A 26,530-nucleotide genomic window follows, 5' to 3' on the forward strand; every position below is an offset into this window, starting at 1 on the left:
GCATTTTGCAAATTTTTCAGCATTTTTTTGTAAAGCAAAATGGGACAGATTCGCTCATCACTAGTTACCGAGTATAATATATTTATTCAGATATCCTGGGTATCTGGAATGCAGATGTGATTCAATTCGTAAGCACTATGCCCTTATTGCTTGCCTGCGCAGTTCTGAGGTTTTACTACATATAAGCATCGCAAAATCCTTCTGTCATTTATTTTGCTTTGTCAGATTTATTTGTGAAAGCAGCAATTTGTGGGAGATTGCATCACTATTGGGAAACACACTAACACACACTCACAAAATGCACACACATACTTGTTCCTTATAATTATTTTCTATATAAACATATCATTAATAAGTATTTATGGATTATGTTTTTATAACATTACTGAATTTGTAGTATTCAGACACATTTTTCAACTATATATTCTACAGTTTCTCTAAATAACTCAGTTTATCTCATATATCACACACAGGAATGCATACACTTGCATACACACAAACTGAAAAACATGCACACAAATGCAAGCTTAAACATGGATAAATCTTAGGTGATTTGCTTCTGCTATTACTTTTATCCCCACCCCAATGCAAAAAATACAGGGAATTATAGGAATTCTTAACAAGTTTTGGTTGCATAAAAAACAGGTGTACTGCTAAATAGAGCTTGTAGGCTGCCAGTCTACATAAGGGCTACCAAATCACGAATAAAACAGTCGCTTGTACTTGATCCGAACTAAGATATAATTAATCCTTATTGGAGGCAAAACCAGCCTATTGGCTTTATTTAATATTTATATGATTTTCTAGTAGAATTAAGGTATGGAGATCCAAATTACAGAAAGATCTGTTATTCTGAAAACCCCAGGTCCCAAGCATTCTGGGTAATAGGTCCGTTACCTGTTCTCCGCAAGCATTAACTGACATAACTAGAAGCAAATAACCATAAAAAGGGGAAGGACGCGTCAAAAGCAGATCTTTGCTGCAATTACATTTATTAAAGGGATACTGTCATGGGAAAACATGTTTTTTTCAAAACACATCAGTTAATAGTGCTGCTCCAGCAGAATTCTGCACTGAAATACATTTCTCAAAAGAGCCAACAGATTTTTTTATATTCAATTTTGAAATCTGACATGAGGCTAGACATTTTGTCAATTTCCCAGCTGCCCCATGTCATGTGACTTGTGCTCTGATAAACTTCAATCACTCTTTACTGCTGTACTGCAAGTTGGAGTGATATCACCCCCCTCCCTTTCCCAAACAAAAGAACAATGGGAAGGTAATCAGATAGCAGCTCCCTAACACAAGATAACAGCTGCCTGGTAGATCTAAGAACAACACTCAATAGTAAAAACCCATGTCCCACTGAGACACATTCAGTTACTTTGAGAAGGAAAAACAGCAGCCTGCCAGAAAGCATTTCTCTCCTAAAGTGCAGGCACAAGTCACATGACCAGGGGCAGCTGGGAAACTGACAATATGTCTAGCCCCATGTCAGATTTCAAAATTGAATATAAAAAAAATCTGTTTGCTCTTTTGAGAAATGGATTTCAGTGCAGAATTCTGCTGGAGCAGCACTATTAACTGATGCGTTTTGAAAAAAACATGTTTTTCCATGACAGTATCCCTTTAAGTTGTGCCACTACATGTTTCAGGCCACAAGCTCTAGTGACAAAGGACTTGTGGCCCGAAACATGTAGCGGCACAACTTAATATATGTAATCGCAGTAAAGATCTGCTTTTGAGGCTTCCTTCTCCTTTTTTGGTTATTTGCTACAAGAATTGTGTGACGACAGGAGCACGTGGTGGAGCCAGCCAGCCAAAATTGGAACACTGGATATCTCTGATTTGTAAGTGACATATCTAGAAACAAGCTTCTTATTTCCTTGGAACATAAGTTACAATACTTATAAAATACTTAGAGGAGAAAGTAAGAACAGTAGTGATGTGCAGGTCAGGAAAAACCTAACTAGCACCCCATCCTAACCTGCAAAACTTTAACCTGCACCCAATCCTTACTTGCAAAAGATTGTCATTGTGGAACTCAAACCCAACCTGTACCCATGTTTCCTTGCTCTGTGCGCTACTTCTGCACTATTCCAAGACAGGGAATGCTGAGGAGCAGTAGAGGAGTGTATTTCCCTAGTCTGACCTAACCCAACCCTAACCAGCAATGCTTGGCCAAATGTCAACTTGAAACCGCCCAACCAGTTGTAAGCCTACAGGTTTCTGATCAACCCACATACCTCTTAAGGACAGGGCCCTGATGTGGCCTGAACCTCTACTGACATTCAACCTTAACCTTGAAGATTCAGGGTGTGGAAATTTACTTATATAAGGTAAGCAGCACCTAACTTACTGGAGCTTCATTGATATATGAGGGTCTGGGTGAAGTCTACCACTTGGCGGTATTTTACTGGCCTGGCTGAAAAAAACGTTGCTTTGCAATGTTATAATTAGACTAGAAAGATAAAAATATAGGAAGGCTGGTATTTTTCTCCAGGTGGCAACCCTACAAAATAGTATTCATTACTATTATAGTAAACTGGAATAGATGTAATGCTAAAAAAAAATGAGAAGAAGCTCTTTATTTTAAGTGGGAAAATTGTCAAAGAAAATAAATTAATTTATATTTAATTATACAATTAAGTTACATTTTTCTCTTTGCTCTTCAATTCTGTACGAGTAAATCATGGTGGTTTGGATTGTTCCTCAGGAGCCTCATTAATAATACTCTTCTGATATCCTGAATAGGTCCTCTAAGTGACTTGAATTATTTTCCTTCATAATATTCTGCATGGCCTGGTCTCATTGATTAAGGGTCTATTCACCGGAGAATCGTCCCACTGAGCAATATTTGCAGCCCTTAATGACTCTAATTGGCCACCCCTGAGATAAATGATTCAGATTGAATGTTTAAGAAAAAGAAGGATCGATCAGTTGTAGACAAACTGGCCTATTCCCTAGTTGCATAGGATGCATTTTCTATAACAATCTTCTAAACACATTTACAATTATTTATTTTAAAAAATAAAGGGCTTTTTTATGCATTTAGTTAGAATTTAATCTGTTAACGTTCACAGAAGTGAGTACAAGTATTGGACCAGAAAGAAACCTTGGGTTTACCAAATAAGGGGTCTTTCTATAATTTTTTTTTACATAATAATTTATTGTCTTTTACATTTACAAATACAATCACATAAAAAAATAAAATAACATTATCAAATATAGGTCAAGTTATAAGTCAAAATAAATGAACATATCCAGGTTTTGATGCAATACCCCTGTGTTGAACCAGCAATCATGTACCTTATGTATACTTCTGATTGGCTGGTCTGTAATACCACAACAAACACCCTTATTTATAGTGATGGGCGAATTTATTCGCCAGGCGTAAATTCACCCGTATCGAAAAAAAAAAGCCGCCAGCGTCCAAAAAAAACGAACGCCGGTGTCAAAATAACGGATGCCAGTGTCAAAAAAATGGAGGCCGGCTTCAAAAATGGACGCCGGCGTCAAAAACAAGCCGTTTCGCAAATTCGCCCATCACTACTTATTTATTAAATTAGGGAAATTGTTTATTCTCATTAAAATATCAATTATTGCTTAGTAGTGATGGGCGAATTTGCAACGTTTCGCTTCGCCTAAAAATTCATGAATTTTCTGCCAAATTCGCGCAATGGTAGAAAATTTGCGAAACGACGATGGTGTCAGTTTTTTAACGCCGGTGTCTCTTTTTTGCGATGCCGGCATCAAATTTTTCGCAGGCGTTTTGCGAATTTATTCGCCAGCGGCCAATCGCGCAAATTTGCGTCTGCCGAATAAATTCGCCCATCACTATTGCTTAGCATACTCAATAGGAGAATTAATTAATTAGTTTGAATGTGCAGTGCCTAAATGAATTCATTTCACATCCATCAATTGATTTTGAATTCAATCAGCTAAAGTGCAGTGCAACCAATTATCGAGGAATCAATCCACAATTGATTTTAAGAAATATGCAAAATAAATTGAATTAAATAGCTCTTAATATAAACTTAGTTCACCCCAATCAATTAATTTATTAGAAATACATTTCTATTTCATTAATTAATTGGGGTGAACTGTCTGTCAGAGTTTCTATCCAGTCTAAGTGGAAAATGTAATGCAGTTTTTGTTGCACTAGAGAGATAGGCGGGGGAGATTGGGATAATCATTTGTGTAAAATAGCTTTACTGGCTGCCGCTGCCATTCGTTCTGCCAAGGCTTTTTCTGGTCTGGAGGTATGTGTATTGGATGGAAATTTACCAAATATTGCCGAGGCAGCGTTGTTTTTTCCCAGATAAGTCTTTCCAATAACTTGCGATTTCCTCTCAGAATTTTTGGATATGTGGACATGACCATAAGCAATGTAACATGTCGGCTCTGGCTTCTCCACATTTCAATAGTAAGGAAAAAAGGCAATGGCACACTGGACACGATCAAGCAGGGAAAACCCTTGCAAAGATTTATTTGCACACGATGCAACGTTTCGGGGTAGTCCCCTTTGTCAAGCATATCAAAGTGAGGCAGTGAACAGCAATTTAACACCAAACATTCAAAGAGATTGGTCAGTTACAAAAATTTACATAATTAATTACTCATGTGACATCACGCTTAGAAACAAGCAACAAAACAGGGTTTAACAAACCGCAAGTTTCACTAATCCACTCCTAGTACATAATGTAGTAAAATTTACTATAAAAGGTTTCAAAAGTCATATTATATAAAACTTTAAAAAGGTTTTAACATTAGTTTAAACAGCATTCACAGTGAATATTAATCCATAAAAGTGTAACGGAAAAAAGTGTAACGAAAAAAAGAAAGTTTGCTCTAAAACAGCAGATTTTATTTGCTGTTGGAGACAGATTGATAACCAAATTCGCAACATAGTAAACTACAATGTGATATATTAACATAAATCACAATGTTGCTTATTTCTCTCTTACCCTACAGGAGGGAATTGCAAAAGGAAAGTCTGACCCTACAGGAAGGTCCTGGGAACTGCAAGTCTTGATTATCTGCAACAATAAAACACACATATAGGATCAAAGATAACAGGACATACTGAACTCCTCATTTAACCCTTTGGGGTATTTTGTCTGCAATAGCCATATCCAATAACATTCGCGTTGTAATAAACATTTTTTCATATCATAGCCTTGCTTGTGTATGACTTTTTCCAATATCTGCCATCGCACCTGCGAGATCTTATGGCCGTGAGCATAAAAATGTTTGGCTAGTAAGGATTCTTTCTTAAATTTATCAACTGAATTTGATAACACATCTGTTTTAGCGTCAGGAGGAGGAGGTTGGTAAGTGCGTATATTGGATTTGTGTTCATTTAAGCGTACCCTAACTGCTCTACTCGTTTGGCCGATATACAGCAACCCACACGGGCATTTGATGGAATACACAACTTCCTTTGTATTACATGAAAATGTGCCCTTAATAGGGTGCTTAGTTCCGTGTAATGGGTGTAACACAGATGGACCTGGGATTATCCCATTGCAGTGGCCACAATTTCTACAGGGATAAGTCCCTGTATTAGGAGTGGCCAGTGCACCAACCCCTGTAGGGGTCGCTTTCGGCTTGATCAAGGCCTGAATAGTTTTCCCTTTTCTGTAAGAAAAAATAGGGGTTTGTTTAAATAAATGTCCAATCTTGGGATCAGATTGTAATATCCCCCAATACTTCAGAATAGTGCGCCTGATAACTTTATTATTGGTGTCAAAAGAGGATACAAATGGGATGCGTTGGCTATTAGTTGTATTCCTCGGTTTTTTCGCCAAGGTATCTTCCCTCTGATAGGTATTAACCTCATCCTTCAAAGCAATAAGTTCATTTTCTTTGTATCCTTTATCAACAAACTTTTGCACCATCTTAGTGGCTTCTTGCTCATAGATGGCATCAGTAGATGCGATCCGCTTGGCACGCAACAATTGGCTCTTAGGCAAACCCTTTAACAAGCCCTTTGGGTGGAAGCTTGATGCCAAAAGCAGATTGTTGCGGTCAGTTGGCTTATTGTATATTGAAGTAACCATAGAAGACCCATCCACACACAAATTTACATCAAGAAAGTGCAAATCCGTCTTGCTTTTATCCAGGGTAAATTTAATGGTGGGATGTACACTATTCAAATAAAGGAGGAAGGCCTGTAGCTCGTCTTCACTTCCATCCCAAATAAAAAAGGTGTCATCCACATACCTCATGTAAGAGTGTATGTGTGAACAGTATGCGGTATTGGAAAAAATATGGCTCTTTTCAAAATGGTCCATGAAAATGTTTGCGTATGCAGGAGCCATGTTGGCCCCCATCGCGCAGCCTTGGAGCTGAAGGTAAAATTCACCATCAAAAGAAAAATAATTTCTACTAAGGACCATATCCAACAACTCACAAAGAAAATTGATCTTATATGTAGGCAAATTGGTGGTACTCAAATATAACCGCATACATTCAATACCCTCTTCATGAGGAATGGAAGTGAACAGGTCCTTGACGTCCAAAGAACACAAGTGGAATTCGCCCATTGGAAGTTGGACAGTTTTAAGGCGATTTAAAAAATCTGTGGTATCCAAAAGACATGGTTTCAATAACGGAACAATATCCTGAAGGTACAAATCCACATAGATCGCAAGTGGTTGCCACAGTGACCCCACGTTAGAAACTATGGGCCTACCTGGTGGATTTACTAAGCTTTTGTGGATTTTTGGGAAGAAAGTACACATAGGGGGTTTTTGGAAATTGTTGGAATAGAAGCTGATGGGTCTCGTCAGTTATAACACCTTCCATCACTGAAGCATTCAAAAAGGTATTCAATTCGTTCTTAAATTTAACGGTTGGATCCGTCGATAATTTTTTATATAACATGGTGTTATTTAACTGACGAAATGCCTCAGTCTCATAATCAACTTTATTCAAAACCACAACTCCTCCCCCTTTATCAGCCTTAGTTATAACCACATTTTCATTCATTTGTAAAGTAGTAAGGGCACTTTTTTCTGCCTGAGTGATGTTAAACCCACCCATTCTATGCTTATCCCCTGTTTTAGACAAAATGTTGTTCAATTCAAATAATACCATAGTTTCGAAAGTCTCTATAGAGGAAAAATTACCCGGTGGTACAAATGTACTTTTAGTACCCAATTTGTATTTAAGTTGTCTTGTCAAATCGTTTTGAACGCTGATGACCTGTTTGTCCGAAAAATGTGCTTTAAGTTTGAGAGTCCTAACAAACTTGAAAAAGTCAATGGTAAAAGCAAAAGGGGCTGCAGTATATATTGGAACAAATCCCAGCCCTTTGTTAAGCACCGAAAGTTCATCCTTATTAAGTTCAGTGGTAGAAAGATTAAACACTGAGTTTACCTGTGGTATTGGCGGTGTCCCCTGCGCCTGTTCCAGGCTTGGCCGCGTGCTCCTCCTGCGCCCCCTTCGTATCTTACGTTTCCCTTTCTGTGGCCGACCTGTAAAAAAGGAGAAGAGCCAACCGAACATTGTGAGGAGGAGGCAAGGGAGGATTGATCCGACTCCAGCGAGCGTGTAGGTAAAGTATCGAGACGCATCGGTGTAGAAACCCGTTGTTGCCGATACAACCGTCTGGTATCCCTCCAGGTGTAAACTTCCCCACGCTCGTAATCCTGAGTGTCTCGCCGAAATTTTTTGATTTTCACCTGCAGGATCTCCTGCTGTAGCGGTTCCAATTTTCGCTCCAGCTGCTGGATGGTGACCCTGTCCGCACTTGCTGGCAGGGAGGCGTACTCTTCCTCCGTGGCGTGGATTTGCTGCTTTAATTCTTTCGCAGCCGTCTGCAGTTGTTGGATGGTAAGTGCAATGAGATCCAAACTGCACCTGTTTAGGATCCCTCTCCATTTTGTATTGAAGTCCGGGTCGTCTCTGAACAGCGCGGGTTTCAAATTTACTCGCAGGCCACGTGGTATACGCTGAGCCCGGGCGTACTCCGCCAAAGAAGATGTATGTAATGACCATGATATCTCACGGCGTTTCAGTTGTTCCAACTTACGTAGAATGTCAGTCTCAGACGTGCAGGTAGGTGCTGGTAAGCTGTGGGTAGACTGCAAAATCCTTTTGCGCTCCGCTTCTGTGAAACCAAAGGTTTCAGCTTTCCTGCTGGTGGTAGCTGCAATGTCGGCAAAAGACATATTCACGGAGGCACGCGAAGAGGGGTGCTGAGTGGGACCAGCCGAAGAAGTAATCCGGAAAAGAAAAGTCACCTCGCACACCCTGGCCTTCAGCAGCTCTGCCAGGTGCTCAATTACCTGGAGGGATCGGCACCCTCCTCAACCAGTAGTAAGGAAAAAAGGCAATGGCACACTGGACACGATCAAGCAGGGAAAACCCTTGCAAAGATTTATTTGCACACGATGCAACGTTTCGGGGTAGTCCCCTTTGTCAAGCATATCAAAGTGAGGCAGTGAACAGCAATTTAACACCAAACATTCAAAGAGATTGGTCAGTTACAAAAATTTACATAATTAATTACTCATGTGACATCACGCTTAGAAACAAGCAACAAAACAGGGTTTAACAAACCGCAAGTTTCACTAATCCACTCCTAGTACATAATGTAGTAAAATTTACTATAAAAGGTTTCAAAAGTCATATTATATAAAACTTTAAAAAGGTTTTAACATTAGTTTAAACAGCATTCACAGTGAATATTAATCCATAAAAGTGTAACGAAAAAAAGTGTAACGAAAAAAAGAAAGTTTGCTCTAAAACAGCAGATTTTATTTGCTGTTGGAGACAGATTGATAACCAAATTCGCAACATAGTAAACTACAATGTGATATATTAACATAAATCACAATGTTGCTTATTTCTCTCTTACCCTACAGGAGGGAATTGCAAAAGGAAAGTCTGACCCTACAGGAAGGTCCTGGGAACTGCAAGTCTTGATTATCTGCAACAATAAAACACACATATAGGATCAAAGATAACAGGACATACTGAACTCCTCATTTAACCCTTTGGGGTATTTTGTCTGCAATAGCCATATCCAATAACATTCGCGTTGTAATAAACATTTTTTCATATCATAGCCTTGCTTGTGTATGACTTTTTCCAATATCTGCCATCGCACCTGCGAGATCTTATGGCCGTGAGCATAAAAATGTTTGGCTAGTAAGGATTCTTTCTTAAATTTATCAACTGAATTTGATAACACATCTGTTTTAGAAAATGAACTTATTGCTTTGAAGGATGAGGTTAATACCTATCAGAGGGAAGATACCTTGGCGAAAAAACCGAGGAATACAACTAATAGCCAACGCATCCCATTTGTATCCTCTTTTGACACCAATAATAAAGTTATCAGGCGCACTATTCTGAAGTATTGGGGGATATTACAATCTGATCCCAAGATTGGACATTTATTTAAACAAACCCTTATTTTTTCTTACAGAAAAGGGAAAACTATTCAGGCCTTGATCAAGCCGAAAGCGACCCCTACAGGGGTTGGTGCACTGGCCACTCCTAATACAGGGACTTATCCCTGTAGAAATTGTGGCCACTGCAATGGGATAATCCCAGGTCCATCTGTGTTACACCCATTACACGGAACTAAGCACCCTATTAAGGGCACATTTTCATGTAATACAAAGGAAGTTGTGTATTCCATCAAATGCCCGTGTGGGTTGCTGTATATCGGCCAAACGAGTAGAGCAGTTAGGGTACGCTTAAATGAACACAAATCCAATATACGCACTTACCAACCTCCTCCTCCTGACGCTAAAACAGATGTGTTATCAAATTCAGTTGATAAATTTAAGAAAGAATCCTTACTAGCCAAACATTTTTATGCTCACGGCCATAAGATCTCGCAGGTGCGATGGCAGATATTGGAAAAAGTCATACACAAGCAAGGCTATGATATGAAAAAATGTTTATTACAACGCGAATGTTATTGGATATGGCTATTGCAGACAAAATACCCCAAAGGGTTAAATGAGGAGTTCAGTATGTCCTGTTATCTTTGATCCTATATGTGTGTTTTATTGTTGCAGATAATCAAGACTTGCAGTTCCCAGGACCTTCCTGTAGGGTCAGACTTTCCTTTTGCAATTCCCTCCTGTAGGGTAAGAGAGAAATAAGCAACATTGTGATTTATGTTAATATATCACATTGTAGTTTACTATGTTGCGAATTTGGTTATCAATCTGTCTCCAACAGCAAATAAAATCTGCTGTTTTAGAGCAAACTTTCTTTTTTTCGTTACACTTTTTTCCGTTACACTTTTATGGATTAATATTCACTGTGAATGCTGTTTAAACTAATGTTAAAACCTTTTTAAAGTTTTATATAATATGACTTTTGAAACCTTTTATAGTAAATTTTACTACATTATGTACTAGGAGTGGATTAGTGAAACTTGCGGTTTGTTAAACCCTGTTTTGTTGCTTGTTTCTAAGCGTGATGTCACATGAGTAATTAATTATGTAAATTTTTGTAACTGACCAATCTCTTTGAATGTTTGGTGTTAAATTGCTGTTCACTGCCTCACTTTGATATGCTTGACAAAGGGCACTACCCCGAAACGTTGCATCGTGTGCAAATAAATCTTTGCAAGGGTTTTCCCTGCTTGATCGTGTCCAGTGTGCCATTGCCTTTTTTCCTTACTACTGGTTGAGGAAGGTGCCGATCCCTCCAGGTAATTGAGCACCTGGCAGAGCTGCTGAAGGCCAGGGTGTGCGAGGTGACTTTTCTTTTCTCCACATTTCAAGCCTCTGTCTGAGATGGCAGTTCCAATGTGAAATCTTTTCAATGGTGTGAGATGGGCACAATGTAGTATTTGTAGGGCAATTTCTTGTTATGTACTGGCCGGTAAGCTTTTCATAATGAATTGAAGAATATCTTTGCTGCCCAAACAAAAACACTACATTTCTGGGTTGCTGCACCGGTAATATAGAACAATGTCAATGAGCTGGAGAATGAACAGATGTAACTAAAGGTCAGAGAAGTTGCCTTGTGCTGGAACGTGGCACCCAAAATAACTGCTAGGTATGGCAGTCTTATTTCAAACAACCTCAGTTTGAAGGAGAAGGAAACCCAGTCGGCGCAAAAACCCCGTACAAACCGTACAAATTATAAAACATTATAATAAAGGGGTGGATTGCTAACTGGGCTACAACTTAAAGATTAAAAGACCTCCTCTCACCCCACAGCTGACAAGCTAATTAAAAAGAACTTTTATATATGAGGACATTTAAAGGAGAAGGAAACATAGTCGGTGCAAAAACCCTCCCCCCCCTCCCGTGTGTTGCCCACCCTCCCTCCCTTCTCCCCCCTGGCCTACCCGTCCCGCTGGGCAAATGCCCCTAACTTGTTACTTACCCTTCTGCGCAGGTCCAGTCCAGGGAGTTCACCGACGCCATCTTCTTCCAAGCGATCTTCTTCCTCCTTTGACCGGCGCATGCGCAGTAGGAGCATTTCGCCGGTACGATCTACTGCGCATGCGCCAAAAGTCACAAAGTTTTCAGATTTCACTTTGTGACTTTTGGCGCATGCGCAGTAGATCGTACCGGCGAAATGCTCCTACTGCGCATGCGCCGGTCAAAGGAGGAAGAAGATCGCTTGGAAGAAGATGGCGTCGGTGAACTCCCTGGACTGGACCTGCGCAGAAGGGTAAGTAACAAGTTAGGGGCATTTGCCCAGCAGGACAGGTAGGCCAGGGGGGAGGAGGGAGGGTGGGCAACACACGGGAGGGGGGAAGGGTTTTTGCACCGACTAGGTTTCCTTCTCCTTTAAATGTCCTCATATATAAAAGTTCTCTTTAATTAGCTTGGCAGCTGTGGGGTGAGAGGAGGTATTTTAATGTATATCTTTAAGTTATAGCCCAGTTAGCAATCCACCCCTTTATTATAATGTTTTATCATTTGTACGGTCAGGCTTCCATTCACACATGATGGGGCACATTTACTTTGGGTCGAATATCGAGGGTTAATTAACCCTCGATATTCGACTGTCGAAGTTAAATCCTTCGACTTCGAATATCGAAGTCGAAGGATTTACCGGAATTCGTTCGATCGATGATCGAAGGAAAAATCGTTCGATCGAACGATTAAATCCTTCGAATTGAACGATTCGTAGGATTTTAATTTATCGATCGAACGATTTTCCAAAAATTTGTTAGAAAGCCTATGGGGACCTTCCCCATAGGCTAACATTGAGGTTCGGTAGGTTTTACTTGGCAAAGTAGGGGGTCGAAGTTTTTTCTAAAGAGACAGTACTTCGACTATCGAATGGTCGAATAGTCAAATGATTTTTAGTTTGAATCGTTCGATTCGAAGTCGAAGTCGTAGTCGAAGGTCGAAGTAGCCAATTCGTTGGTCGAAGAAGCCCAAAAAATCATTCGAAATTCAAAGTTTTTTTTATTCTATTCCTTCACTCGAACTAAGTAAATGTGCCCCGATATGTCTGTATAGGCATCACGTCATTTTGCAGCTATATTGTTCCAACGTTGTTGTTATTTTTATGCGCTAATCCTTCTTTCTTAAATCTTTGTGAGACCCCCTGATTGTTATAAATGATTGTAAAGTGCTACGTCAATTGCTGGCGCTTTATACAGTAGATAAATAATTGCTTCATTCCTATGGAACACTGTTTTCCTAATCAAGACTTAAGCAGGTTTCCATGACACAGAATATTCAAAAATCGCATATTATAAGTTACATGTATGATATGTAAATTCATTCAAAACAGCTGGTCATTTGAATGGTTTCCAGCATCACATTTGTTCCACGGTAACAGGAAAAAGGGATATGTCTGCTCTAAAGGAAAAAAGATATAAATGAACTAGAAACCGTTCATATGAGAATATCAATGATAGGGAAACAGGATTGTGATAAGCACAAAGCTGAAGAAGCAGGAAGACACACCCTGCTAACAGCTCCACATTTATAGTGTTCCTATTGTATTGTGGGGAAGTTTATACACTGGCTTCCTTCCCTTGAGTTTCTTTTAAAATAGGAAATGATTTCACTGGTTGGAAAAAGGCACGTTGAGCATCCAAACTACAGTTCACTTTTAATATAGTGGGATAGGGAACGGAGCAGCAGGGTATAGATCATGCATTTAAATTATTGTTTAAAATGTAAAGACAAGGATTTTTTAGGGAAGTTACCAAATATGATACTGTAAACAATACTCTGGTATTAATGCTATAAGGAAATGGAAACGATTATCTATATTGTAAGATCACCTTTTAAGGCTAATGCTAATAGTCTCTGGGAAGGGAGTGTGACTGTGGGATAGCAGGTATAGTAGGGAGAGATGGTGTCTATAGTAACAGTGGATAATAGTCTCTGGGAAGGGAGTGTGACTGTGGGATAGCAGGTATAGTAGGGAGAGATGGTGTCTATAGTAACAGTGGATAATAGTCTCTGGGAAGGGAGTGTGACTGTGGGATAGCAGGTATAGTAGGGAGAGATGGTGCCTATAGTAACAGTGGATAATAGTCTCTGGGAAGGGAATGTGACTGTGGGATAGCAGGTATAGTAGGGAGAGATGGTGCCTATAGTAACAGTGGATAATAGTCTCTGGGAAGGGAGTGTGACTGTGGGATAGCAGGTATAGTAGGGAGAGATGGTGTCTATAGTAACAGTGGATAATAGTCTCTGGGAAGGGAGTGTGACTGTGGGATAGCAGGTATAGTAGGGAGAGATGGTGCCTATAGTAACAGTGGATAATAGTCTCTGGGAAGGGAATGTGACTGTGGGATAGCAGGTATAGTAGGGAGAGATGGTGCCTATAGTAACAGTGGATAATAGTCTCTGGGAAGGGAGTGTGACTGTGGGATAGCAGGTATAGTAGGGAGAGATGGTGTCTATAGTAACAGTGGATAATAGTCTCTGGGAAGGGAGTGTGACTGTGAGATAGCAGGTATAGTAGGGAGAGATGGTGTCTATAGTAACAGTGGATAATAGTCTCTGGGAAGGGAGTGTGACTGTGGGATAGCAGGTATAGTAGGGAGATATGGTGCCTATAGTAACAGTGGATAATAGTCTCTGGGAAGGGAGTGTGACTGTGGGATAGCAGGTATAGTAGGGAGAGATGGTGCCTATAGTAACAGTGGATAATAGTCTCTGGGAAGGGAGTGTGACTGTGGGATAGCAGGTATAGTAGGGAGAGATGGTGTCTATAGTAACAGTGGATAATAGTCTCTGGGAAGGGAGTGTGATTGTGAGATAGCAGGTATAGTAGGGAGAGATGGTGCCTATAGTAACAGTGGATAATAGTCTCTGGGAAGGGAATGTGACTGTGGGATAGCAGGTATAGTAGGGAGAGATGGTGTCTATAGTAATAGTGGATAATAGTCTCTGGGAAGGGAGTGTGACTGTGGGATAGCAGGTATAGTAGGGAGAGATGGTGTCTATAGTAACAGTGGGATAATAGTCTCTGGGAAGGGAGTGTGACTGTGGGATAGCAGGTATAGTAGGGAGAGATGGTGCCTATAGTAACAGTAGATAATAGTCTCTGGGAAGAGACTGTGTCTGTGGTATAGTAGGTACAGTAGGGAGATATACTGCAGTACTATACCTGTTATCCCACAGACGCAGTCCATTCCCAGAGACTATTATCCCCACTGCTATTATAAGCACCAAAAAAAGTTGACTTTGTGTCTTCCTATGATATGTGCAAACAAGGCTTTCAGCTTCCAGGACAAAGTCAACTACACAGGGTTAAATGCCAGTAAATTTTGTGAATGTTTTACAGGTTCATAATTCACAGTTGAAACATAAAATACAAAGGAAGAGACATTGCAAAATGCAAATTCCCTTACCTTTATAGTGTACATCTGCTATTTCCGTAAAACTACAGAAAAAACAAAGCCATTCCTATATATATTAGAAGTAGGGATGGGTGAATTTGACCAATTTTGTTTAGCCAAAAATTCGCCGCCGGGGAAATGTCGCACGCACGCCGCCATACAAATATATAGGCATCGTTTTTTCGGCGAAACGAGGCAAAAAAATTCGCCCATCCCTAATTATAAGTAAATCTAGTGCAACTGGACTTTCTGAGTAATAACTGAAGATGTTTTAGCTTCTTCGGTTCAACTGCTCGTATGAGTAGTGAAACGTCTTCAGTGATTACTCAGCAAGTCAAGTTGCTCTAGATTTACTTCTGAAAGATATACCATAAACTGAGTGAATGGAATCACTTGATCATAGGACTTTTATTGAGACAAATATGTCCTCCAGCCATTCTTATTGTACCTCTGTGCTATTGAATGTTTGGACCTCTCAAATGTAGTGCAAGTGTCTAAGCCTACTGGTCACAGTTAGGAACAAATGCCCATATAATGAGGATATATTTTACAGCTAAAAGGTTGCTGTTGCTGTATTAGTACAGTAGGGATAGATGGTGCCTATAGTAGCATGACTAATTACATTGCATAGCTGTTGTAGTAGACTTACCCATCGTGCTTGAGTGGCTGAGTGAGACCAGTGGCATAACAAAACATAACTTGGCACCACAGCAAATTTAATTTAGGGCCCAAAATATTGACAACTTTGCCTATCCTACCAAGATATATTAAAATTGCTCATTAATTAGGGCCTCACTGGGCCCCCTACACTCCTGTGCCCCCCTGCAACTGCAGGGTCTGCTTCCTCTTTAGTTACACATCTGAGTGGGACCTATCTGAAAGACTGAGTTTGTCACTACTACTGCCTTTCCTTTGCAGGTACTCAAAATGTCTTTTCATAGTCCTGGGTGCGAAGCAAGGTGGGTAAGATATAGGAGGTAGTTGGCCTAGACCCACAAATATCTTTTTTTCTGCCCAGGCAACAGGTGAAAGGAGTAAGCTGAACATTTTGCAATGACCAACTCAGAAGAACATCAAGAATAATGATGAGTTGAACCAAAATTCTCAATTCCCTGATATAACAGTGACCACTGTACATAGAGAATCCTTCTCAGAAGGTCCACAGTGCTTTAAAGATCCAGTGGTTGATGTGGATTCCCTAGCCTGCCACGTAAGTTTTTCCATAGATCATCCCCACCAACTTTGGGAAATATGAACCATTCTTTGTGTGCCATGACTGAAACATACTTATTCAGATAAGGCCATGCTGGGAGAGTGTGGAAGTGTGGAAGTATGGAAGTTATGGAAGTCACCAGAAGATACAAGAGATACAAGAGAATTAAACTGTGGAATTGTCTGTTCACCATTTAATGCAGACATACAGCACATTGCAGATTGTATTTATGTTACTAATATTCATGTGGAACACAGGCGTATATTTTCTTACAATGTTTCTCATCAATATGGATAGCTTTGAGCTGTTTCCCGATACTGAGATGCTATTAATAGTATTGATTGTAAATCTGAATTCCCCAGTGTGTAAATATATGTTCCTGGGTAGTGGTTCAAACAAACTCTCTTTGTTTCCTATTTATTGGAATATGCAACTTAATCCTTTTAGCGCTAATTAAACCCACATAATTAATTACACTTCCTAAGTGACAGCAGCCGTGGGACTGATCTGGAGCTCATTAACTTAAATCTGTTTGCTATCAGTACCAATATCAGTTTAGCCTGTGATTCAAAGTGACTTCTGGAGAACTAATAGGACTGGTCATTCACTTCTACACTTGTGAGTGTACACAGAGTGGATGGGAAGATTGTCTTGAAGAATTAGTTATTTTACTTTACTTTCCATAACCCTTGGGCAAAATTTAATTGTTTGGAGCTTTCTCATTTTAACACTTGCCTTTTGAGAGCGTTTATGCAAGATGATCAGGAATTGTCACCGTTTCTGGACCATAATGGCGACTTAGTGGTTAGCAGTACTAGGGCCTTAGTTCAGTTGTAGCCTGAGTTCTATCTTCAATGAGCTCTACCTGTGTCTGTGTGGGTTTCCTCCCATGTTGCAAAAAACACACAGGAACATTAATTGGCTTTGCTAAAATTCTCTTTTTTGTGTATGATAACTGAACCGGTTCAGCCTTATAGGGTAGAGACTAATGTGATTGATGGACAGTCTCTGTAAATGTGCCAGTGCTACGTTAAGGATAATGATAACATATGATCTACCCATTGAAGAGTATTTATGAAAGTAATGTGTTTTCAATTATAAAAATTCGGATAACTTCCCATCTGCCGAATTATTTTATTGCACGTTTTCTTTACTTTTTTCCCAATGTTGAGTTTTTGCCTAAGCTTTTATAGGAATGGGATCTTCACTATCCCCCTCTTAACATCTGTTTCTCTTCATTCTCTCTTCATGCAGGAGTTGGGTGTCAGATTTTCAAAGTCAGTTAGATCCAATATATCTTATAGTGGGCTCCCTTTCCTAGCAGATTTATTTTAATTCACTCATATACTGTAGCTGATTCCAGCACAAACAAAATCGAATATAATAACTGACTTTGGCACACATTCTTCATGCAGAGAGACAGGATTTCTGTAATACATCTTCTAGATGAAAGGAGACCCCCTAAAAGATATTTTGGATTTAACTGTCATTGGAAATTATACTCCCAACTCCTGCATGAAAAGAGACTAAAGAGAGGGGGGTCTTTGTACTGTAAAGGGGTCTTGTGGCACATACTACACATTCAGGGGCCTTTGTTCACAGATGGCAAATTGGCAGCTGAGAAAATGCAAATGCACTATTTTCATTTGGGTCAGCAAATGCCACCTGCTTTGGTACATCTAGGCATATTGGGCACCAAACTGTTCAGTAGACCCTTGGCATTAATATTTAGGGTGATTTGCCATTGTATTTAAGAACTTGAGTGAGATAAATGTGGCAAATTGCAATAGATATAGGCGATTTTACCACTGCATTTAGCATAGCTTTACTGCATGGTCGTTTGGAGTAGAAATACATAATTACCTATTATGCTCTTTATGCCACTATACATAAAGCTACAACATGGAGCTGGTCACTGCTCCTGTATAACTATAACAAACAAGGGAAAGTTGTGCTCACCACTATTTTTTAAAACCATTAGGCGGGGTTGCAATGAGGCTGTGACCACAAAATACATATAGTCAAATACAAGAGTCCTCTGCACTCAACCCATTATCAATATATTTAAGACATCGACATTTTGTGCATACTGCTACTAAGAAATGCCTTACCTTTTAAACAACACAGGGAAAGTTGTGCTCACCACTATTTTTTAAAACCATTAGGCGGGGGTGCAATGAGGGTGTGACCACAAAATACATATAGTCAAATACAAGAGGTCCTCTGCACTTAGTGGTGAGCACAACTTTCCCTTGTTTGTTATAGTTATACAGGAGCAGTGACCAGCTCCATGTTGTAGCTCCCACCCTTCCCAGCTATAGTCAGGTGATCCCACTGGTGTCTAATAAAAGGGCAGCCAAGTTTGGGAGTTTTACTTTGAAAGCAGCGAGTAAGTTGCAGGTAAAACTTAGTCCCTTTGTAAAATGTATAATGAAGCAATAGAATTGTTAATGAATCAGATGAAAATTAAGCGTAGGACTGGCCAGATATGGGATGACTTTGACGTAGTTGGCCAGCTTAAATATATTGCAATATATGGACACACAATCCCTGTTTTGTTTAAAGGGTAAGGCATTTCTTAGTAGCAGTATGCACAAAATGTCGCTGTCTTAAATATATTGATAATGGGTTGAGTGCAGAGGACCTCTTGTAGTTGAATAAAAGTACCAAATACATATAAACATTTCTTAAAACACAAAATAACCTGATGAGGACCTCAATTATAGCACATATAAAAACTACCAGCACTTCTTATCAATGTCAACTATGCAGTGCTCTTTGAGTGCTGGGGTCATGTGACCTTATTGTATAATTTCTATAACATAAATGATTGTGTATGGAATGCATTACATGATGGGGCCAAAATAGTTACAAGCTTGCTCAGAATGTTATCAGTTGATCAAGTTGAGTAGCAGAAAATCATTATAATGGGAATCCATGGAAGAGGCTTCCTTGCTCAAGAATTGTTCATAAAACGTGAAGGAATACATGCGACCAATGTCACCAATACTAGTAAATACCAAAAGAAAACACAACAAAAGCTCAGTAACTTTTTCCAATTCCAGATAAATATGCTCCCATTGTATTAAATTAAGGAAATTGGAAGCACATTTTTTTCTCCAGGGAAAAAAGTAGAAAAAAAGGTTTAAATTCCCACCATTAGAAAAGTCTCCCATGTGGTTTAGTAATGAGGGAGCACATTTTGTTGACAGAATTACCTGACAGATTAATTTCTGTCATTTAAAAGAAGTAAGTAAATGTAAATTCAAGTTCTGGTGCTTGAAATCTTGCCCTCCTTCATGTCATTATGTCTTCTGTTATTGCCTCCTCCTGTGGAGTAAATCAGCTACGGCCGGGGTTAAATGGGCAGCTTTTGTCTTCATACAAAAGGGAAGAATGAAAGAAAGGGGAGATGATTTACAGGGTGGAATGATCAATATGATAAAGCACAGAATTCTGTATAATGTGGCAAGGGGAATATAGAAATGTTCTGCATTGTATTGAAACTGAAATATTGTCTGCTGCTATACGCAATCAAGTGTCCCACTATCATAAAATATAAGGACATTAGGGGCCAAATTTTTCTGATTATTTTAATGAAAAAAGTCAGACAAAACTAGAATACACAATTGGACCGTATTTATTATTTAAAAATCACGATTTAATTGGATTGGGGACAAACACGTAAAAATTTGCTTGATTTTTTTGGGCTTTTTCCCAAAAAGCCCATGTTTGTCAGATTTTGGTCCGAAATTGTCAGATTTTCGGCCTATTTCCAGATCTGACCACAGAAACTTCCAAATAGATTAGGGATGGGAGAGCCATTGACTTAGATACAACCTTGGTAGGTCTGAGATGCTGGGTTTTCGGACCGAACTTTTCCCATCCTCGGCGTATAATAAATCTTGAAAAATTTGCTGTTTTTTTCCACCAAAAGCATCGGAATTTATAGTTAAAAAATCGAATTTTTTGAGTTTTTGGCAGTTGGACTTTAATAAATAACCTTCAAGAAGTCTCAGAGGAATTCCATAAATAAAGCCAGAGAGTAATCAAACTCTAAAGCTACTCTTTAAGTCCTGTATACTATACATTATTGCTCATTATATACACATTTCAACAAGACACTTGACACAACTAATAACATTGCAAACCACCATTTATACTTTAAATATATACAGTACTTTATAGTTTATTGACAGATATATGTAATCTTAATTTGTTACCAAAAGTTATATTTACATATGGTTTCAAAGAAAGAGCTAAATAACGTTATATTTTATAAATATATATATGTGCAGCATTGGACTTGGGGTTCTGAGGTCCCACTGGGGTTGCTGCCTTAGGGCACCCCACACCCTCCCCAGGCCCCTACCCATGATGTCCACCCAGCACTGCAACCCCCCTACACCCCCTCTCTCTCAGGGAGATGTCAGGGTAAAGAACAGCAGGTCTGGGTCTGCCGGGCCAACAAGGGCCTTGGGCCCACAGCCCAGTCCGACCCTGTATATATGTGTGTGTGTAACTGAGCCACCTAAAAAGTTTACCTAGGTCCAGTAACCCATAGCAACCAATAAGATGTTTCCTTTTACATAGGTGACTAGTAATGCTTCATGCTGATTGGCGATTAGTACTGAACGTTGCACCTTTTATTACATTTGCACTTTAGTGCTCTCCCACTAGACTTCAGCAATGGGTAAGATGGCAAACAGTTGACTAGATTGTGGTCACTTTATTTACAAAGGGTAGTGCTCATTTATCAAATGTGATACAGTATAAAAACAGTCAAACCAGAGCATTTGTAATTACATTTCTCAATTTCAGTCTTGTTGATGAGCAGTGTACAGTCTGTATCTTAGCTCTTAGGTTCTTATGTCTTATTTAGCTCAAGATAATCAGGTTGAAATGTAGGGTTGTCCTTTACATTGAAACAGGATCTATTTTCCATACAGCAAGTCCCTACTTCAAGAACTCCTTATGATCATGGAACATTGTAACAGAAGTAATGTAATGTAGCATCTGAAGCTACTCAATACTTGGCAGGTGTTTCAGGGAAACCAAAGTGTCCCTTATTAAAGATTGTTGTCAAAACAGTTTAAATATAGCGTGAATATTTTTCAGAAATTTCACCATTTTGCAATAATATCAAAGAATAAATCAGATTAATAAAATGAAGAAAGAATTTTTTAAATGGTAGATGGAATTCCGTAAGAGTAGTTTCTTATGAACTTTTGGTTGTCACCCTACATTATATGAATCTCTAGACATGCAGTTAACTAGGTTGGAAAAAAACTTTTAAATGGCCATGAAAGAGAATATCACAAATGATACCAATTTAGGCACCAACAAAGCCAAAGTACATTTGGAAGCAATAGCTTTGTTAGAATACAATTATATTTGATTTAGTTTTAAAATCCTATCCAGAAAAGATTGAAGAGTAATTGGACTTTGTGGCTCCTAGCTGTGTATATACAGTATGTATTTATTTATTGATATAGAACCACAATTGTAGTGCTTTACAGGTTGCAGATAGTATAGTCATGTTAAGTTATACAGTAAGAAAAGACAAATCTATGCTTAAGAGCTTTCGATACAAAGTTGGAATAAGATCCCTGTCCCAAGGAGTTTACAATCTATTAGGAAAAGGTAACAGACAGAAAAGGGGGTGGGGTATAAGTGCTTTGGAAAGGGTGTGTTGCTGTAGATAAGACTAGTGAAGTGCTTCATGTAAAAGGTGTTTTTTAAGGAGCTTAGAGAAAAGTGATATTGTGGGAGTTTTCTTGATGCACGATGGTAGAGCATTCCACAGACGAGGTGCATTCAATGAAAAAGGTTTTATTTGTGACTGTTTAGCTGTTTTGGTGAATTGTATGGTCAGTAAATTGTTCTGAGAAGAGTGCAAGACCCGGGCGTAGTGGCCCGTTTGTGTTTCGAAGTCAATGGGCGTTTTTTCCTATGACATTTTTCAAACTGCGCAAAATTTTCTTTTATTATAAACTAGAGACTATGGGAAGTTTTTGCAGCAAAAAGGAAGCAATATATTTCACTCAGCCAGGAGGGAGGGAGTGAAATATTTGGAATGAATGGTGGCTCTACTTTTCATCATCTGCATTTCGCCTCAAGAAAGTGCTCATGAGTCTGGATTTGGTGAAGATACATTGAGGTGACAATGATGAGCCAACTCTTTTATTTTGCTAGATGGTGACTGTGTGGCTCTAAGCTAGCTACCACATCATACATTTCTGGAGGTTAACAGAACAAAAATAAAATAATTTGAAAAACACAAATAGAATACAAAGGGAATTATTTTCAACTCTTTAGCAGAGTACACTTCCGAAATTCAATTGCCATGTTTTTTACTCACAATGCAGCATTTTGCAAAGATGAAAGCAAAGTTGTTCCACTTATGTAGTTTGTTATGTGTGCTCCTGATTCTTTTTGGCACATCCATATCATGCCTATTGACACAGGCCAATCCTGGAACTGATTCCAAGGTGGTGGTAGCTCCAGTTATCCCTTGTGTCAATAGATGACAGCAGCGATCAATTCAGATTAGGAAGCAGCCGCACTCAACACAACTATACCAAAGTGCAAGGAGCACAAGTACCTTTAATAAATGCAATCTTTCATGCAACTGACTGTGGGGCCTATAACAGAAGAGCAGTAAGTAAATGACCCCTAGTATGTGTGAGCTGTAAGTTCTACCAGACTTACCAAACTAGAGGTCAGATAAATACAAGGGGTAACCAAATCAACAGAAGTCCAGGCATTTTGCAATGCAATGACTCCAAGAGTGAAATGCCTCCAAGAACTAATAAATAGGAACATTTGCAATCAAAAAATACCTTTTGTACCATTTATTGTACTTAGATTGAAAAAAAAACCTTGACATTCTTCAGCTGTCTCATCAAATCTTGCCCAACTTTCCAAGGCCAACCGAAGAACAAAACTGTTTTTGAGAAATGCCGCAGGTATAAAAATGTTCTAAGCCCATTTTCTGGACTTGCCATTCACAGCATTTTGATGCAGATTTTGCTTGAGAATGATTTTACTCAAGAACAATCCAAGTCGTATGGTGACTGCACTCAGCGATATCTTTTTAAAAGGTGTTGGAGATCAGTGGCTGCCAAGTTTCAGACTTGGCCTTTTATTCCGCAGCTGTTTCTATAGAAAATCAAAAGGCAAACTGCTAAATAACGTCCCTTTGGTGCTACTGGGGAAATTAGCGATAAATATAATTTGGCCAGCTGTGTTTATTCTGTAAGGTTTTTGTAATGCAGTGTTTTATTCATCACGGCTTATAGAATGCAGTCATTTCACACTGGCAGCAGTGTTGTAGCTTAGTCGAGTGACATTTTACTTGCAAACTTGATATGATAGAAATATATGTTTTATGTGATTTGTAGAGATGCTCAAATTCCTTCGAGATTTCTTTCAAAGCTTAACATAGATGTTAATTTTTTTTAAATAAATGGAGAAATCAAGCAGAAAAAAATGTTGCCATTAAAGGGGTGGTTCACCTTGCTGTTAACTCTCAGGGGGTTATGTACTAAAATCTAAATGCAATTAATGATTTTTTTAATAAAATCTGACTTTTAAAAAATCACAACCCCCGAGGATGGAAAAGTCAGAATCTGAAAATCCGGCATCTCAGACCTTTCGAGGTTGCATATAAGTCAATGGAAGAAGTGCCAATGATTTTTTGATGTGCGCTGGGTTTCGTGCAAAACCTTGACGTTTTCGGAGTTTTCAGGTGAAAAATTTAGTTTTCAGGTGAAAAATCCGACAAAGAATCGTGAAAATCTGATGAAATATCCAAAAAAAAAAAGAGAAAATTTTCGGGAAAATGTAATAATAAATAAACTTGAAAAACCAGAGCAGATTTGATCGGAGTTTGTAGCAGAAAATATTGAGATAAAATAACCCCCTCATTATATAATGGCTAAATCTAAGTAAATTTTCAATTGGTCTTCATTTTTTCTTTTTTATAGTTTTTGAATTATTTGCCTTCTTCTTCTGACTCTTTCCAGATTTCAAATGGGGTCACTGAGCCCATCTAAAAAGCAAATGCTCTGTTATTGCTACTTTTTATTACTTATCTTTAGTGATGGGCGAATTTGCGAAACGGTGCTGGCGTCTCGTTTTTGATGCCGGCGTCCTTTTTTCCGAAATGTTTTTTGCCGCCGGCGAACTTTCGCCAACGAATTTTCGCAGGTGTTTCGAGAATTTTTTCGCTGGTGGCGAATCGCGCAAATTTGCCCATCACTACTTAACTTTCTATTCAGGACCTCTCCTATTCAATGCATCGAATCAACCCAAGGCTGCTAGGGTAATTTGGACCGTAGCAAGCAGATTGCTGAAATTGCTACTGAATAAAAAACGCTAAATAACTCAAAAATCACAAATCATAAAAAATAAAAACCAATTGCAAATTGTCTCATAATATCACTCTCTACATCATAAGAAGTTCATAGAAGTTAATTTAAAGATGAACAACCCCTTTAATTAGGTATAACGGAAGTAAATGTATTAAAATTTGAGATTGCATTAAAAAAACATTTCAAAATTTTTCTGGCAAATTTTTTTTCTGGCAATTTTGTTTTCACAATTAAGTCTGGCAAAAACTTGGACTAAAACATCAGTACATCAGCTTTTAAGATTCATATGCTTTAGTCCACTTAATTTAGTTTAGTGGCAGGTGCATGTAATATATATTTGTTTGTTGTTCTGGTGTCCAATTCTTTCCCAATGCAATTGATGCAGGCCACTGTGGGAACCCTAAGGGGCTCATTTACTTAGCTCGAGTGAAGGAATAGAATAAAAAAAAACTTTGAATTTCGAATGATTTTTTTGGCTACTTCGACCATCGAATGGGCTACTTCGACCTTCGACCTTCAACTTCGAATCGAACGATTCGAACTAAAAATCGTTTGACTATTCAACCATTCAATAGTCAAAGTAGTCTCTTTAAAAAAAAACTTCGACCCCCAAGTTCGCCACCTAAAAGCTACCGAAGTCAATGTTAGCCTATGGGGAAGGTCCCCATAGGCTTTGCTAGCTTTTTTAGGTCGAAGAAAAATCATTTGATCGATGGATTAAAATTTAATCGTTCGATCGAACCAATTACCGTAAATCCTTCGACTTCGATATTCGAAGTCGAAGGATTTCAATTCGGTAGTCGAATGTCTATGACAACCTTTGGAGAAGGTGGAATAAGATTGTTGGAATAACAATGGACAGACAGGTACTGCTCTCAACGTAAAGGACAAAAACGATAAAATACGTGAATATTTTTAATTAAAGTACCTTAGGAATTGCTTATTTAACAGAAAACAAAAAAGAATTATTTATTTATTGCATTTTATATTATATAAGCAGCTTGCAACAAATAAACAAATCCAATAATTCCTTTTAAATGTCATCAAGCTTTTAATATTTAGATACTTTAATTGGAAATTTTCTTTGACATGCACTTATACAAATACAAATATATGTGTTTGAATCTAGTTATTATGCCATGCTGGTTCTCCCTAATTTCATAAATTCATGTATGCCTTCAGAGTTTTCCTCAATATTACATTTTATTCTAAGGTCATAAATACACAGGAGTAAACAACCCTATTAGTTACATTGACAGGTAATGAATATAGTTTGCACTTTCCTAGCGTGAACTTAAATCAATATTAAGTAACCTTTCTAATGTTCTGTTTAGCAGATGTTCAGGACAAAGATGCGATGTAATTGCCGACATTCGGTGTAATTTAGCTGTCTGAAAGAGCAAAATGATAATAAGACATTATCAGGTTTGTGAGTTGAAGTTAAATATGTATTTTCATGTACTCTGTTATGATTATTGACCCAAACCAAGCAAAAAAGTTGACATATTCATCTCTGCATTTAACAGTCATTAAGTGAGGACAAGGATCATATGAGGTTTAGGTTCAGTGGGTTTGTGGGATCAGACAAGAAATGAGCTCTGGGCATGGGTTTGGGCAGATATTGTTTCAAATTTCAAGCATGGCCTCTGCTCTTTGGTGATGACTCATCATCCCACCTGTATATAAGTCGTCAAAGGGAAGTTGGGTTGGTTTAGGTCAGACTGGTTTATATGCAAGTTGGATATTAGCATGGTGAGCATGGGTTTGGGTTAAAACATTTCTGACAAACTCATCCCTACAGCCCTTTGCCTATAGGCCATACTATAATTGTGGGTGTTGCTTGAACATACACAATACAAGCTCAAAAAGGCATCCCTGAGTGACAGATGGGGGGGAAGAAACAAATAGAGCCAAAGTCTTTCTGACTTTCTGGGTCAGCTACAGATTGAATCTCCAGGTCAGGTAGCAGGCAAGGTCAACACTATGGGGCAGATCTACTAAGCTCGAGTGAATTTTCAATGTTTAAAAAGTTCGAATTTCGAAGTAAATTTTTGGGTACTTCGACCATCGAATAGGCTATATTTGACTTCGATTTGAACGATTCGAAGTAAAAATCGTTCGAATATTCGACCATTCGAT

The sequence above is a fragment of the Xenopus laevis genome, chromosome 5L (genome assembly GCF_017654675.1).
Source record: "Xenopus laevis strain J_2021 chromosome 5L, Xenopus_laevis_v10.1, whole genome shotgun sequence".
Lineage (NCBI taxonomy): Eukaryota > Metazoa > Chordata > Amphibia > Anura > Pipidae > Xenopus > Xenopus laevis.